The sequence below is a fragment of the Ursus americanus genome, chromosome 2, assembly GCF_024610735.1.
Source record: "Ursus americanus isolate L20-20 chromosome 2, mUrsAme1.1.p, whole genome shotgun sequence".
In the NCBI taxonomy this organism is placed as follows: Eukaryota; Metazoa; Chordata; class Mammalia; order Carnivora; family Ursidae; genus Ursus; species Ursus americanus.
In genome coordinates, this window is record NC_142128.1 from 2815070 (window position 1) to 2831482 (window position 16413).

At 39.7% G+C, this 16413-nt stretch overlaps 1 protein-coding gene across 2 annotated transcripts in view; it reads left to right on the plus strand.

The window, feature by feature from the left end:
* Positions 1–16413, plus strand: part of SDK1 (sidekick cell adhesion molecule 1) — an 875077-nt gene that overhangs the window by 244962 nt on the left and 613702 nt on the right. The window lies entirely within an intron of this gene.

The window sequence follows — 16413 nt, forward strand, 5'->3', positions numbered from 1 at the left end:
AGAATGATTTTTTTTCTGCAAGAGATTTATAATAGACATTTCTGCATCTCATAAATTGAATATGGTGCCCAATTTTCTGCTGTGTCTTGGGTTTGTTTTTATGTGTTAATGTGTTAATTCTGTTAATGAAACAAGGGAAAATATGTAGTTAAAACTTATATTTGTTGGAAATTTACATATCCATCAGATTAGCTTTGGTTTCCCTTCACTAAGAAATGCACGTGGTTTAATCAAGGGAGAGATTTATTTCTCTCTTAAATTTTGAGAGGTAGGTGGTGTAGGGCTGATGTGGTGGGTCCATCATCACTAGGACTCAGGCTCTGTGTGGCTCATTGCTTTGCCTTCCGCAGTGTGCCTCTTCGTGGTCCTGGGTGGGTGCTGTAGTTCAACTGTCCTGCGTCTCCGCATGCAGGAAGGAGGGGAGCCGAGGGACACAGGACAAATAACATATGCTCAGCTTTCTTGGAAGGTTTCTGAAAGTTGCTCCGCAGTACTTAGCACTGCATCTTCTTGGCCAGAACTCTAAGCCTGTGGGACAAGATACGATGTCTTGTGCCCAGCTGAAAATCAGGAGTTGTAGTACTAAAGAGAAATGGGAGACCAGTTACTGAACTAGTTAATTAGCCGTCTCTGCTCTGCCTCGTTTTTATTTATTTAGGTCTCTCTCTCTCTCTCTCTAGCATTTATTTTATGTAATTAAAGGAAAGACAACATTTCTAATATTGATTAGAAAAATAATTCCTAATGCTCTTTCACCCCTGAGTGTGAAGTTTTTATGATGAGACATTATTGGGCTTGGAAGGTACCTTTGATACTATTTAACCTTGACGTCACCCAGTACATTCTGTGGGCAGAGGAGTGGGTGAGAGAAGGGAGAGGCTGGACTTGTCTGGGAGGAGACCAGACCTGGAGGTGCTGTGACTTCTCATTCTGCTCTGTTGTGAAAGTGAGCATGTCTTGGACTGAGAGTTGACTCTTACCCACTTGGGACCATCCTGAGAAATAGTCCCATAGGAGGAAAGACTTTTATATTTTAGGAAAAGAGCTTTTCTTTATTGTGTCGAAATTGAATTAAAATTGAAAGAGAGGTATCTCTGACTAGCAAGATTCTGGAGGGCAAATACTGCATCCTTATGAGCTGCTTGGCACAGATCCATGTACATAAGGCCCTTAATAGATGTTTCCAAGGGCAGGACTGAAACTATGTTTAACTCATAGTTTCAACTCTGCTTGTAACGTCATGAATGATTACATTTAAAAATACATACTGTAGTTAAGTGCTAGGTAATTTATGCTCAGAGTTGTGTTTTTGATAAAATTGTGTCCCTTGTAACCTAGAATGTATTTGTAAAATGCTCAGGCTTTTCTTGACTTGTAAGACCTAGAACTGAAACAACAGGTGACTTTTTTGTTTTCATATTTGAATGTCATTTCAGATTGTATAAGGGTTTAGCCAAAGAAAAACATTGATTTAAATTATGCTTTGTACATTTTGCACTGTTTTTCAACTCACTTGACTTTATAAATCACTTGATTTTCCAAATTACAAGTTACAGTCGACCCTAAAACAACATAGGTGTGAACTGCGTGGGTCCACTTGTATGTGAATTTTTTTCAATAGAGTACGGTACTATAAATGTATTTTCTCTTCATCTTTATGATTTTCTTAAAAACACCTCTTTTCTCTAGCTTTATTGTGAGAATATGGTATGTAATACATATATAAAATATGTGTTAACCAACAGTTTATGTTATTGGTAATTCTGGTCAGTGGTAGGCTATCAGTAGTTAAGTTTTGGGGGGAGTCAAAACGTATACATGGATTTTTGACTACGTGGGGGTTGACACCCCTAACCCCTGCGTTGTTCAAGGATCGAGCGTACTTGAAATTACAAATGTATCAGTGTTATAGTCTCAAAGATGTAAATCACCTTATTTTGATCAATTTTTGAAAATTGAAACAAAGCTAATGAAAAATAGTCTTCACCATGTATGAGATTTAGCTGAAATTTTTTATTTTTGATCTTTGAAAATGTTTATGTAGTATAATTAGAAGGGCTTTCTGCACATGTAATTATTTCATTATTAATTGTTATTTTATATTTATAGTTCATCAAATGAGAACTAAAGTATTAAGTCTTTAATGTAAAAACTTAAAAAAATGTAAGAAAATTTTAGAACTCCTTTGTTCTTTTAACTCAAATATAGTTTCTTGTTTTGATCCACTTTCAAAATAGGCACTCACATTTATTTATATATCTATATAATATATATTATATAATATGCAGATTGTACATATGTATTTTTACATACATACTATACATTATGTATTATACATACATGCGTCTGTATAGAGTACATTACAGGTGCACACACACACACACACACACACACACATAACCTTGAATGGAAGCTACCTATGTCAGACCATCCTGCTCGATGACATGTATTTTATATTCTTTTAACACAAAACTTTTATATTTTGAATTTATTTTCCATTGCTAATATTTGAAAGTACAATAAGCAATTTTTAAGTATCTTACTTTAAAAGGCTGTTTTATACTTTAAGAAATAAAGAAATAGTTGTCAAACCTTTTATGAAAATACTCTGATTTCTAAATGCAGTATTTGTAGAGCTTCCGTGACCTCTTAAGGAATTCATTTTCTAGTGTACTACTAATGATACTTTTGCAAAGTGTTCTAAAAATATATTAATTAGGGTGTAATAGCCTTTCGAATGAGTTATTATGGGTTTGTATAAACGATAATTTGAAAAAGTTCATGAAGTCTAGTGTGAAGAACTATGGTTATTGTCTGACAATTAACAATTTGAAATATATCCAATTTTACAGATTTTTACTTTAAAAGAAATTGATACAATATCAGTCAAAGAAAAGTACTTTCTTAGGAATTCATTAACTGTAATAGACTTCATTACCCATAATTTGGGGACACGGAAATGCACTCACTGAAAGAGCTGTGAAGTGCCATGTTGGGTCACATCAGCCTGCTAGTAGCTCTCTGATGTTGACAACCAGGGTTTTGTGGTTTGGAGAGGAGTATGCTTGCCTTTGCTTATGTTATCTCAGAGGACTAGGGTTACAAGCAAGCAGCCCTGATTTTCCTCTGTGACCTGTATTGTATACATCATTTCTAAGTGAATGAAAAGTCTTAGTGAGCCTACTTAAATTTTTAGTCTGAACCATTTTTGGAAGGAGCTTACTTTTTTTTTTTTTGTTAAAGATTTTGTTTATTTATTCGACAGAGATAGAGACAGCCAGCGAGAGAGGGAACACAAGCAGGGGGAGTGGGAGAGGAAGAAGCAGGCCCACAGCGGAGGAGACTGACGTGGGGCTCGATCCCATAACGCCGGGATCACGCCCTGAGCCGAAGGCAGACGCTTAACCGCTGTGCCACCTAGGTGCCCCGGAAGGAGCTTACTTCTAAGCCTTTGAATGAATAGCAGCAATTGCTCTGGCCATCAAGTCAGGAAACTAGGTCTCCAGTCGATCAGAGGAGTGCCCCACACTTCAGTCACATTCATCATTGCGTGAAGCTTTGATTATGCCCAAATTACTCTTGGGTTTGTAGAGCACCAATACTTCTAATCTATTGTTATGTGGGCCTCATATCATCTGAATTATTTTACCTTATTTTTTTTTATTTACTGCATCTCCTCTTGAGTTGAACCTGTGCGGATTCTCAACAGCATCGGTGGTAGAAATGCATCATGGTTCCTTAGAGGAGGAAGTCAAGTAATGGTCTGTTTCAAATACTCTTCCTGATGAGACTCCTCACTTTTGCATGCTTTCTACAGGAACTTATTGAGCTGTTTCATTAGGAAATAGCCCATGACCACTTAAGGAGCCCCGAATATGTCACCTTTCATGACTCATAGCTCAGGGCCCGTCATCCCTAGAGTAGGTTGAGTTATTATCTCGAGTGTGTAAACTGCAAGTTGTCGGTGTTGATACCCACAACTCTTCTGACAAGGCTCTCAGCTTTTTTATGTTCCATGGTCTATTAGCTTTGAATTTTACCACCACCAAATGCTTTCTTTTCTTAGCCCATCTGGAGAATTCCTTGTGCATTTCTTCTCCTAGGTCATCATCAAATAAGACCATTTTTCTGGCACTTGACACTATAGCTGAAATTGCTCTTTCCAGAAAACAAACTCCCTGTTATTATTCTACCTTGAGCCAGGGTCTAAATGTTTTTTCTTAGTCTAAAGGTAATTCATTTTGTATTTTGTTTATTGGTTCCTTTTTTGTGCCCTTTCTCTTTTTGGTGGAAAAGCCTACCAGGGTGTTTAAAGAACCAAATTAAGTTATAGTTTTAGGCCATTTTTTGTCAAAACATCATTTATCTTTCAGAGTGTTTTATAAGATATGATATTTGTGTTGATACTTATAGTATTGTTTTTGCCTAGAAGATAGGCTCAGTTCATACCCAATATTGATACGAGGCAGAAAAATACGGGCTTTTTCTCGTATTTTAGGAGAATAAAATTGTTGATTCTCCAGAACATACAGCAAGAGGGAAGGATTAGGTAGGAAGGTAGGAGATAAGAATGTGAGTGCCTGTGGAAAGAGTTTAAAAATTTGCTAATGTTCTGAAGAGGGAAAGGCTTCTTCCTGTCTTTCAGAAGGTCTCAATCCAGAGGCCAAGAAATAGGGCAAAGTAAGTGGAATAGTACTTAAGATGCTAAGTTAAATGGAAAATACATTTCTTCTGGGTTAATAACTTATTTTGTACTTTCTTTTCTGGAAAAAATATCAGTAGTACATGTTAGAAATTCTTAAAAGTGTGAGCCTTTTATGCAATAATTACATGTCTTGGAATTTATTGTAGGAAATAATACCAATCATAGCCAACATCTCTCTGTTGCGTGCCATATTTTGGGCACTGTTGTAAGTGTTTTACGTATTTTAATTTATCTAACTCACCATACCCTGTGGGGATAGTACTATGTTGTTCCTTTTTTGGGGGGGACCAGTGGGGCTAGGTAACTTATGTGGTATCACAAAGCTAGTGAGTAGTGAAGCCAGAATTTTATTTTGGCTCTGTTATATCCAGAGATGTACATAAAAAATAAATAAAATATTTAAAAAATATTAAATTTAAATAAATTAAATTTATTAAATTAAATAAAATTAAATTTAATTAAATATTAAATATTAATTTAAATATTAAATTTAAAAAATACTTATATTTCCACAAATAGAAGTTACCATTAATTAGGAGAATCATATAATTTTGTGATGAGATTAAAAAGTCAAGTTGTAGAAGATACCTTCCATAATGCTAAACCTGAAAAAAAGTGTAATACTGTGTTAATAAAAGGGGCATTAATGCACATGTATGGAAAGGAACACTGTGTGAATAAGGAAAACACCTAACAGAATAGTGTATTGATTAGTACCCTGGATGCTGGGATTATTGGTGATTTTATTTATATGTGTGTGTGTGTGTGTCTTTCTGTTTTCCAAACTTTTTTTTTTCCATTGAGCATGATTCTGGGTTTGGGAAAAAAGTTATTTAAAATTACTTTAATTAGATGAAAAGTTTTACTTATAATCATGTTTTTGTCATTGTGCTAGTTTGGTAAGTAAAGATAGTAGGTATCAAGTTATCGGAATCTTTTCTGGAGCCCTCCTTGTGGGTGTTACATTTATGTCCCACCTGTCTTTTAGCACAGTGATCTTGTGAATGACATGGCTTTGGGATTTTGACCAACAAATTCATGGTTTCCTTCTGTGTTCCTGTAGAACACCTGGATAAATGCTGTCTGGTTCCACTGATTTATCTGTGTATAGTTTATCGGGAGTTAAGAACATCCTGTGCTGTTTAGATAGCCGTCGGATGGTTATTGTGTTAGTACAGTATTTTTTTAGAGAGAGTAGTATTTATTATTTTTTTTAAAGATTTTATTTATTAGAGAGCGTGAGCGCCCATGAGCGAAGGGGAGGGGCAGAGGGAGAGGGAGAAGCAGAGTCCTGGCTGAGCAGGGAGCCCGATGTGGGGCTCAATCCCAGGACCCTGAGATCATGACTTAACTGACTGAGCCGCCCAACCGCCCCTGCATTAGTATAGTATTAATAATAACATAGCTATGCATACAGTCTTTCTGTATGTTATTTAACTTTGCCTTGTATTGTGGTACAGACTGTACCCCTAACCCTGTCTAAGAAAACTGATTGGATCATGAGGGGAAGTTTTGCCTGAATTTGAAAATTTTAGTGTGAGTTTCTCGCCTTATTTCAAAAGCAGCTGAAGCAAATAGCCTAGCATATGCTATAGTTTTGATATATTTGATCTGCTTAGTTTAAAATTCAGTTTGGCTATGAGAATTGCTCCATGGTTTCCTTAATAAAAACTGAAACATTAAGGATGTTCTTTCCTGTTATCCCTGTTCAAGTGGGCCTGTTGATTGTTTAACCAATTTACCAGCATTTAAAAGAACCATTTATGTTTGGATAGCATGTCTGAAATTGCCTTTTGACCTGTGTACTTTCTTATTTGACCTTGTGCTGCCCCAGTTGTTAGCAGGTTAGTTTCTTGTTGCTACCGTAATAAATTAGCACAAATACAGCAGCTCAAACACCACTTATCTGTATTTCACAGTTCTGTAGATCAGACGTCTAGGTACAACATGGCTCCACTACTTGCTCTGCTTCCAGTCTCACAAGGCCCAAATCAAGGTGCAAGCAGGGCTAGGTCCTTTTTTGGAAGCTTGGAAGATGAATGTGCTTCCAAGCTCATTCACACTGTCTGACTTCAGTTCCTTGAGGTTGTAGGGCTAAAGCCATTTCCTTGCTGGCTTTCAGTGGGGGCTTATCTCTGCTCCTAGAGGCCGCCCACATTCCTTTTCATGTTTCCCATGTGGTCTCTCCACAAACAGCAGCTTGAGTCCCATTCAAGGGAATCTTCTACTTCCCTTCCACTCCATCTCTCTGCTTTAAGATTAAATTAGGCTCACCCATATAATCCAGGGTAATCTCCCCATTATTCCACAAAGTCCTTTTTGGCTCGTAAAGTAATACATTTATAGATTTCAGGGGTTAGGGCGCGACTGTCTTTTGGGTGCTGCTCTTTTTAACACAGTGAGCCTGTTTGTTCTCTTATAAACCTGTTCCTTCTGTATATTAACCATTGTGTTATGTGTAACGGGCACCCAGAAATTAAGAGAATCAGTCCTGACACAGGAGCTGGTAAAAACTTGTAGAGAATTTATGATAAACACTTATGTTGGTATTTTAGGATTTTTAAAGGAAAGTAAAGCTGGTAGAGATGGAAAATAAGGCTTTATACAGAAGGAAGCACTGGAACGAGTCCTTTCAGGCTGTTTTGGGTTTTGATAGTGTAAAGATTGAGGCGTTAATAGAAGGTGGGAAGAACTTGATCACCTGAACAAATACAACGTAGAACTGAGCATGGTGTTTGTGTGGCAGCGAAGGGGCTACACTGACTTAATTAAGAAGTATCAGGAAGTAAATATATGCACATTGTAGAAGGGCTGGACAGTTATGCAATGGAATTTAGGTGCAATTTACAAAATGGGAGACCACTTCCTTGTGGAGTGAGAAAGTAACGTGAGGAAACTAGTGTGAAAATGAGTGTTGCAGCAATGTGCAGGAGGGACTGAAGGTGGGGAAAGTGGAGTTAGGACAGATGGTCAGTCAGGTGCTGCTGTCATCAGGGCATGGGCTACCCAATCTGGACCGTCATCATCAAGCACCTTCTTACTTTGGTCATCTTAAATACGAATGTCGTGAGAGTTTATGATTTTAAAGCAGAGGGGACTTCATTAATTCCTTCATTTTGGTGGTGCTTTTGGTTTGTATGCAGTAAATCTCTCTCTCTGTCTCTCTCTCTTTTTGTTAAGGCTGTGATGTCAGTAAGAGTGATGAACTTTTCTCCTGTGTCAGACTTGTAATGCTTCACATACTTTCCCAATAGCCGTCTTCAGAACACATTCAGGGTAGAAAGAATTGCTTTTTCTATTTGAATATGAAGAGCTGAAATTCAGAAATCTGAAGTTATTTTATCAAGATCATTCAGCATGTCAGTGTCATAAGTAGAAGCAAAATTCTGGGCTTTAACTCTGATCCAGTGCCCTCTCCCTGCAGCTATTCTTAGAGATGAGTGAAACTTCAGACGGCACAGCTTCAACTAAGCTGAATAATCTTCCTGCTAAATAAATATATGTATATATTTACTAGTTTTTAAGGAGATAACTTATCTGTGAGGCATACAATAAGTACTTTGGAGTTCCTTGGATGCCAGAACTTGAGCATCTTGCCGCCCCAGTGCTCATTATGGGGTTTAGGGTCACAGAAGGAGCCATGAGATGCTTATTAAATCAGTGATTGATGATGTTGGTGGGGGGGGGGGAGAATCACCTGGGCTGACCTTTGAAGGCTGCTGCTTTCTGATAGTCTTCTAAACTGCCAGAGGCCTGAGGGCCAGTTGACAACCTGGGGCAACCCACCCTAGATCACTGATGTCTGGGGTCCCAGCTTGATGGCTCACAGCACCCTTTGTAAAACACAGTCTTGTTTTAAAATACTTTTTTTAATTAATCCTATTTTGCGGATGTCGAGATTCATGAGTTTTTACATTAGAAAGTGTAAATAGCCTTTTTTAAGGAGATCCGATTAGTTTGTTAAATTCAGACAAGAATTTTAGACGTGACTTCACTAAAGGTTACAGGCACTCTTTGGCTCTAAAATTTCATTTCAAAGTAAGAGGTCCTTAAGGGCTAGTTTGACTTATTTAATTATACCTTACAGAACTTGGGTAATAGTTTTATAAAAGCACCCTTCAAGGCAAATTTGTAATTTAATACAAAGTGGTAAATTGGTATACCTTTAACATTTGTATCATGAGACAGGTAATGTAGATCAGGATGAAGTAAAGGGAAAAATTTTACGGTATCACATTTGAACTAGAAATGACAATATTTGTATAGTTTTGAGAAAACTTGAAGATGTGAAATCTGAAAAACAGCATATGCAGTTGACCCGAATGCTGTAATTTTAACGTGCCAGTAAATACTCCAGAAGCATTTGTAAATCATAAATGAAACCGCGTATTTTCTTCCTAGTTAACAGTTTCTGTGTTTCTATATGCAGTGAAGTGCGCCAAGCACTGGGTCCTGGAGGACGTAGTCTGTGCTGTCACAGGGCTTCTAACCTAGTGGGGGAGGAGACACAGAGGCCTCGGGCAGAGATTTCCAAGGTAGCTTCCTGCCAGTCCAGAGTACTCAGCAGTAGGGACTCAGCACACAGTAAGTTATCGCTAAGTATTGGATTAGTGTATGCAAGTGGCCCTTTTTCTAATCTTGTCTGTCTGATGAACAGCCACTAATCTTTTGAGGTTATCTAAGATGTGTAAGAGGCCTGGAGAGAATCTTTTTTGACCTTTCACTATGTTTATCCCTGGCACTATGCGGATCTGACAGCATTTACGACACCGCAATGGGTGTAACGCTCCCGAGCGAGTGCAGAACGGGCAGGCATGGGGCGCCTTGCCTCCCAGAACAGGAGGGACAACTTGTTAAGTGTCAGAAATCAGAATTATCAAATATTAAGTAAACTGTGCCAGTTGTTAACTAGTCAGACTTTTGATTTGCAGCAATGTGAAAACTTTGTTTTCTTTTCATCAAGCTTGAAGATAAAAGCAAAGCAAAATTAAACCTTTCCTTCAGACAGGAGTTAGTTCTGCTCCAGTGAGGATAAGGTCTTTGCCTCCCCACCCTTTCCCCCCTCTCATCATGTTCTTTGCTTTAGCAGGTGCCTAATAAATGTTCAGGTATAATGTGGGGATAGCATTCTAGTATAAAGGAAACTTTTTTTTTAATACTGTGCTTGCTGTTGTTATAAATTACTGCATTTCTAATATTTTCTTTTACTTTTTTGCATCTCGTTGCAAAAGTCCACTTCCGTTTCACTAGGTTTGTCTGATGATAGGCTTGTGAGTTTCTGGAATAAAGCTCATTCACTTGCACAGCTGAGAATTATACCATTGTCTGTATCCCCCTCCTTAGGAAACATGTCCTTCTCCCTTTTACCAGTTGATGGCCTCCAAATTTTCTGTCACCTGTGGTTCACTTATCTATACAAGATTAATTTATTTATTCACTTGTTCAGTAGGTATTTATTGAACAACTAATAGGAGCCAGGTATTATTTTAGGTATGGGGATAAAGCTGTTTTGTAATTCAGATATGGTGCCTGCCCTTACAGATAGAACAGTCCAATAGAGAAGGCAGATGATTGAACCAGTAATTAGAGTATAATGTGATGGAACTGTCATAGGGGAAAGATGGAGGACTGAGGGGGTTTAGGAAAAAAGATATAAACTTATAACGGAAACCCTTTGTTATCAGAAAGCTTTCTGAAACATGTAACCTATCAGTGTCTGTTAAAAAAACAACAACAACAGAAAGAACAACAAAAAAGCCCTTAAAGTTTCCAAATTGCAATCTGTTATGGGTATATGTTGTCAAAAGAGAATTGAATAGATGTTTGACTTAATAAAAAAAAATGATGAAAAGCAAACATTAATTTTTTTAATATATTTAAAGGAAGAAATATTATCAGGAAGATGCTTGTATTTTGGCTACTGAAAAGCATACCTTAGAGCAGTGCTTCTCAAACTATCTGTGATGAAGGATTGTTTTTCCTGTTTTATCTTTACTTTTTTTTTTTTTAATAGATTTTATGTATTTATTTGACAGAGACAGCCGGTGAGAGAGGGAACACAAGCAGGGGGAGTGGGAGAGGGAAAAGTAGGCTCCTAGCGGAAGAGCCTGATGTGGGGCTCGATCCCAGAGCGCTGGGTTCACGCCCTGAGCGGAAGGCAGACGCTTAACGACTGCGCCACACAGGCGCCCCTTATCTTTACTTTTTTTGAAGTAAGCTCTGTGCTTAGTGTGGGGCTTGAACTCACGACCCTGAAGTCAAAGGTTGCACGCTCTACCAACTGAGCCAGCCAGGCGCCCCTGGTTTTTTTCTCTTTTAAAAGTTCTGGTCCGGGGCGCCTGGGTGGCGCAGTCGTTAAAGCGTCTGCCTTCGGCTCAGGGCGTGATCCCGGCGTTCCGGGATCGAGTCCCACATCAGGCTCCTCTGCTGGGAGCCTGCTTCTTCCTCTCTCACTCGCCTGCTGTGTTCCCTCTCTCTCTGGCTGTCTCTCTGTCACATAAATAAATAAAATCTTTAAAAAAAAAAAAAAAGTTCTGGTCCATTGCAGACTGATTAATGGTGTTTCAGCACACGATTAGTATGAAGCTCACACCACATGGAACCCAAACTGATATACACTCTGACCAGATGCACTGATGTGTCACAGCAAAGTCAAATTGCCACAAAGTTTCTAAGTGTTATTCTTAATTTCTGTTCCGACACGTGCAGACTGGCGCCGGTGCTAGGTCACGTTTTTGAGCAGCAGCTCTGCAGTGTAACTGGATGATTAATTTCATCTATATTCTAACAGATAATTTAAGTCTCTTTGTTCTAACGTTGTCATCACCAAGCAGTCTCACGGTTGTGTATTTGGTTTTCTACTCACTTTCATGGCCAAAATTTTGCTGTGACTGGGCCTAGACCCCGCTGTCAGCTGACAACTTGATATCCGTACAAATCTGCCTCCTCTGAGACTGGATTCTCCTCTCCAGCCCGTGATTCCATCCCAGGGATTGAAATCCTGCAGTGCCTGACCTGAGTCCGTATGGTCAACACATCAGCTGTGTTGACAACACTGATCGATCCATTCAGTAAGTGTTGCCTGAGAAGATGACATTTGAGCAAAGACCTGCAGGAAGGAAGGGAGTGAACTAAGTGGAGATGTGAGGGAAGGCCTTTCCAGAAAGAAAGAACAGCAAAAACCATAGCTCCGAGATACGAGGGATGAGGTCAGGGTACCACAACGTGTAGGGCCTTCCAGAGCATTTTAAAGACCTTGGCTAAAGATTATTTGGATTAAGTTGGCAAACCATTGTTGAACTTTGAGTAGAGGAAAAATCACAAGATCCTACTTACATTTTAACAGTTACTGTGGCTGCCGTGTTGAGAATGGTGTGCGAGGACAAGGATGGAAACGGGAAGATCAATCAGGTAATTTAAATGATCCACAAGAAAGATACTGAGATCCTTGGACCAGATGGTAGCAGTGGAAATGGTGGGAGGGGATGTTTGGATTTGTTTTAAAGGTTTTGCCAACAGGATCTGCTGACACAGGAGACATGGAGTGTGTTGTGTGTGCTCATATACACATGCCCACATACAGATGTGTCTGTAAAAGAAAAAAAAAACAAAACAGAGCCAAGGATGACCTTAGCATTTTTGACCTGAGAAATTGTGTCTCTGTCCACTGAAATGGGGAAACCAAGGAACTAAGGTCAAAGAGTGACATGTTCGTTGTGAGACGTCTCTTAGACATCCAGGTAGAGTCATCAGATAGGCAGTTGGATGTACAAGTCTGAGTTATGCTCTGGAGAGGTCCAGCTTAGGGATGAGAATGGGGATCATCAAATAACAGGAGGCTTAAAAGCCACGGGAACGGGTGCGGTCACGTAGTACGTGAAGATAGACCGGAGAAGAGGTCTTTTGTTGTTGGTGGTGGTTTTTTTAATAACAATTTTTATTATGTTATGTTAGTCACCATGCAGTACACCCTTAGTTTTTGATGTAGTGTTCCATGATTCATTACTTGCGTATAACACCCAGTGCTCCATGCAATACGTGCCCTCCTTACTACCTACCCATCACCAGCCTATTCCAATCAAAAAAGCAAGGAGACTGGACGGAGCAAGCAGAGTAGTGGGAGAACTCGGAGGCTGGTGTCCTGGGAGCCAGAGAAGAAAGGAGGTCAGCTGTGCGAACTGCTGCTGAGTCCAGTGAGGGGACACTGACACTCGAATATTAGGTTCAGCCTTACTGGTAACCTTCGAAGAATTGTTTTTATGAAGTGATCTTGATGGAAACCTAACTGGAGTGGGTTCAAGAGGCAGTGGGAAGAAGAAATTGGAGATCTCCAAGGTGCAGTTTGTTGTAAAGGGGAGTTGAGAAAAGTAGCAGTAGTTGGAGGAGGGAGTGACAGGCTTTCAAGAGAGGCTTTGAAAATTTTAATGGGAGAGTGTTTGTAGGCCCAGGAGGAAAAATCCAGTGGAGGGGGAGAAGTCAACCATAGGGAGAGAGAGCGTAGAATTGCCAGAATTATGTTTTTGATCTAGTGTATAAATGCAGGTTTGGGCCTTGGATGGGAGCACGGCCAGGTTATAGTCACAGGAGAGAGGGCAGAATACACGGGTACGGAGACAGGCAGGTGGGGAGCGGTGGTGAATGCTTATGCAGGGGCTCTTCTGATTGCATTTATTTTCACAGAGAAACAGGAGGAAGCTGAAAATGAGGAGGTCTGAGGAAAGGGATGTATAATTTTCATCTAGGGGTGTGGGAGAGGAGACAGAGCAGACAGTGGGATTGCCAGGCAGTGGGAGGTCCTGTTTGAGGTTTGTGATCATGAATTTAAAGAGAGCCCAGTCAGTATGATTGTGTGTCTTTCTCCATATACAGTCAGCTGCCTGGGAGCAGAAATGGAGTTCACACATAACAGAGAGCAGATTACTCTTGTAACATAGGGTGGGTGTCTCCCCATGGATTCAAGCCGCCAGGAGTGGGTTCTGGGCACATCAGGTCACTTTCTTCTGCCTCTGCCCTTCTTTCCTCTAGTGAATTTGTATTGGGCAGCTTGTTCATTTGCACTCAAGAAAAAAACTCTTCACTCTAAGTTTGTTTAGACCCCATGTCTTCCTTTTCTTATCTTCTGAGAGGTTGATGGCATCGTGCATTCACTCCCTAAGTACAGTAGTAAGTGTGGCTGGTTGCTAAGGGAGTAGACTTAACTCAGTAGAGTCCCCGGCACCAGCAACCTGGAATATGCTTTTGTAACTGCTGTATGTACAATATCCTTCTGATTGCAGAGACCTCTATTCTTGAATAGGGCCAGGATTAATCGTTGTCACCTCTCTTTTCTCTTAAAGTCACATGTCTGATAAAGGGATGGCTTCTGGAACAGGTAGTGTCAACATGGAAGCCATATGTAGAGTTGGTCTTGCAGTGGCTTCCCCTACATGCCCTGTTATTTCCTGTCTCTGTTGCTTTGTGGATGACTTCTTCTCCCCGGAGTTCCCTACTCCCTATTCTCTGGACAATAAAAAAATTATCACATTTAATGTAATAATTTTTTCCTATGTAATTTTGTTCACTTAAATAGAATTTAAATTCTACCAAGGACTTAAAATGGGGTTGGGATAGAGATTAATGAGACAGTAATATATCCCTGCTCTCAAATAATTCAGCCTTTATTGAATTTGTTATTTTTATCATCCAATTTTACATTGTAGGACTTATCACAGACTTTTGTTACGATACCTATTTCACTATAAACTGGCAATATTTTTCATCTATTGGAGAAAAATGTTAAAGTCATTGTTTTCCCCTATGATTTGATGTAACTTCCATTTAATAATGATTGTTTTTAGATTGAGATTTTATCAGCCTCTTTTTTATACCCTGTATTTTCCCCATATTCAGTAACGTGAGTATATGTATTCCGTATATATTAGGATTTTTTTCATTGTCTGCATGTAGTTATTTGGTGGAATTTTTATTTTTAGTTGCTATACTTTCCTCCATCACTTTGCTCGGGAATGCTGGATGAAATGGTTGCTTTCATTTCTCTTTTTCACCATCATGATTGTTTCCTGCAGTCCCATTTATTTTTGTCAGGTTTTCCTTCATGCCATCAATCTGTCTCATTTGTGTACTGGTTCTGTTTCTTTTTCTTTTTTTCACAGCCGCACAGAGCCATGGATGGTCTTTTATTTGCTTGATTTTCATTCTTGATGCATGTACAAACCATTGGAGTGTGCATTTTTGAATCCCACATTTGTCTTCCAGATTTAGCTTTATAGTATTATGAAGATATTTGTCATTTGGGCAGCTCTGAAAGTCTTTATTTTTGAGACTTTTCTCTGCTTACCTTTCTTAATGTTCACATGGCAGGTTGTCAAATTGCTATAAATCCATCTTCAGTGTTAGTATTCTATAATTACATAAATTCTCTTAACAGCACACCTCCGGTCTGGTGGTCCAGTCTTGATGTTGCTAGTGGTCACTAACTCTGTTATTTTGCCATTTATAGAGAATCTTCATCTTCATTTTTTTTTAAAGGTTTTATTTATTTATTTGAGAGAGAGTGAGAGCAAGAGAGATCACAGAGGGAGAGGGAAAAGCAGTCTTACTGCGGAGCAGGGAGCCCGATGCAGGGCTCTATCCCAGGACCCTGGGATCATGACCTGAACCGAAGGCAGATGCATAACCAACTGAGCCACCCAGGCGCCCCTGAATGTACATCTTTAGATGATTATATTTCTCTTTCACAGAAGTTTGTTATATATATATTTCTGTTGATGTGTCAATATAGCAAATATTTATTAAATGCCCACAATGTGTTAGCCACATAAGTGATGGGAATACGATGCCCCTGTAAGAATTACATTCAGGTGTGGGAGGCAGACAATAAGCAAGTAAATACAACACATTATAGAGCTACAGATAGTGTGCAAAGACAGAACTGAAGACACGGGGTGCGGTGAGGGAAGGCCTCTTGGGAGAGGTGCCATTCGAGCAGGGAGCTGATTGATGTGATACAGGGAAGGGCATTGTGGGGAAGGGAGAAGAGAGCAGCAGGTGGAGAGGCCCTGCAGCAGAACTAGCATGGAGTGTCTGCAGGGTAACAGGAAGGTCGGGGGGCTGGATGGTAGTCAAGTGGAAGAAGGTGAAGTTGGAGATGCAGCAGGGGCAAACCAAGGGCCTAAAAGGCACAGTAAAGGGTTTGAATCTTATTCTAAGTGGAGGATTGGTCCTTAAGGTAGAGGATTTTTAGTAGAGAAGGGTTGTGAGCTTGTCTACTAAAAAACAAAAAACCAAAACACACAAAAACAAGAATACTCTCCTTCATAACCACAAGAGAAACATCTGAGTCAGAAATGAGTGTTAATATAACACGGTGTGTCCTATCCACAGATTCTGTTCACGTTTCAGTTTCCATCCCAACACCTCTGCCTGCTTTCTACTCCAGGGTCCACGTGCTGCCTCTCGTGTCAGTCTTCTCCCTGTCTTCACAGTGCTGACGATTCAGACTGTTTCCTCTCCAGCATGTTCCTCAACTTGAGTCTGTCCAGTGTGCCCTCATATCTAGACTCAGGCTGGAATTTCAGCAGAAATAGCACAGAATCAGTAGTATTCTTAGCACTTCTCATCAGGAGGCACGTGATGTTGACCTACTCCACACTGGCAGTGTTAGCTACGATCACCCGGTCACCAGTTCTCCCTTTGTGACTGGTAAGTGT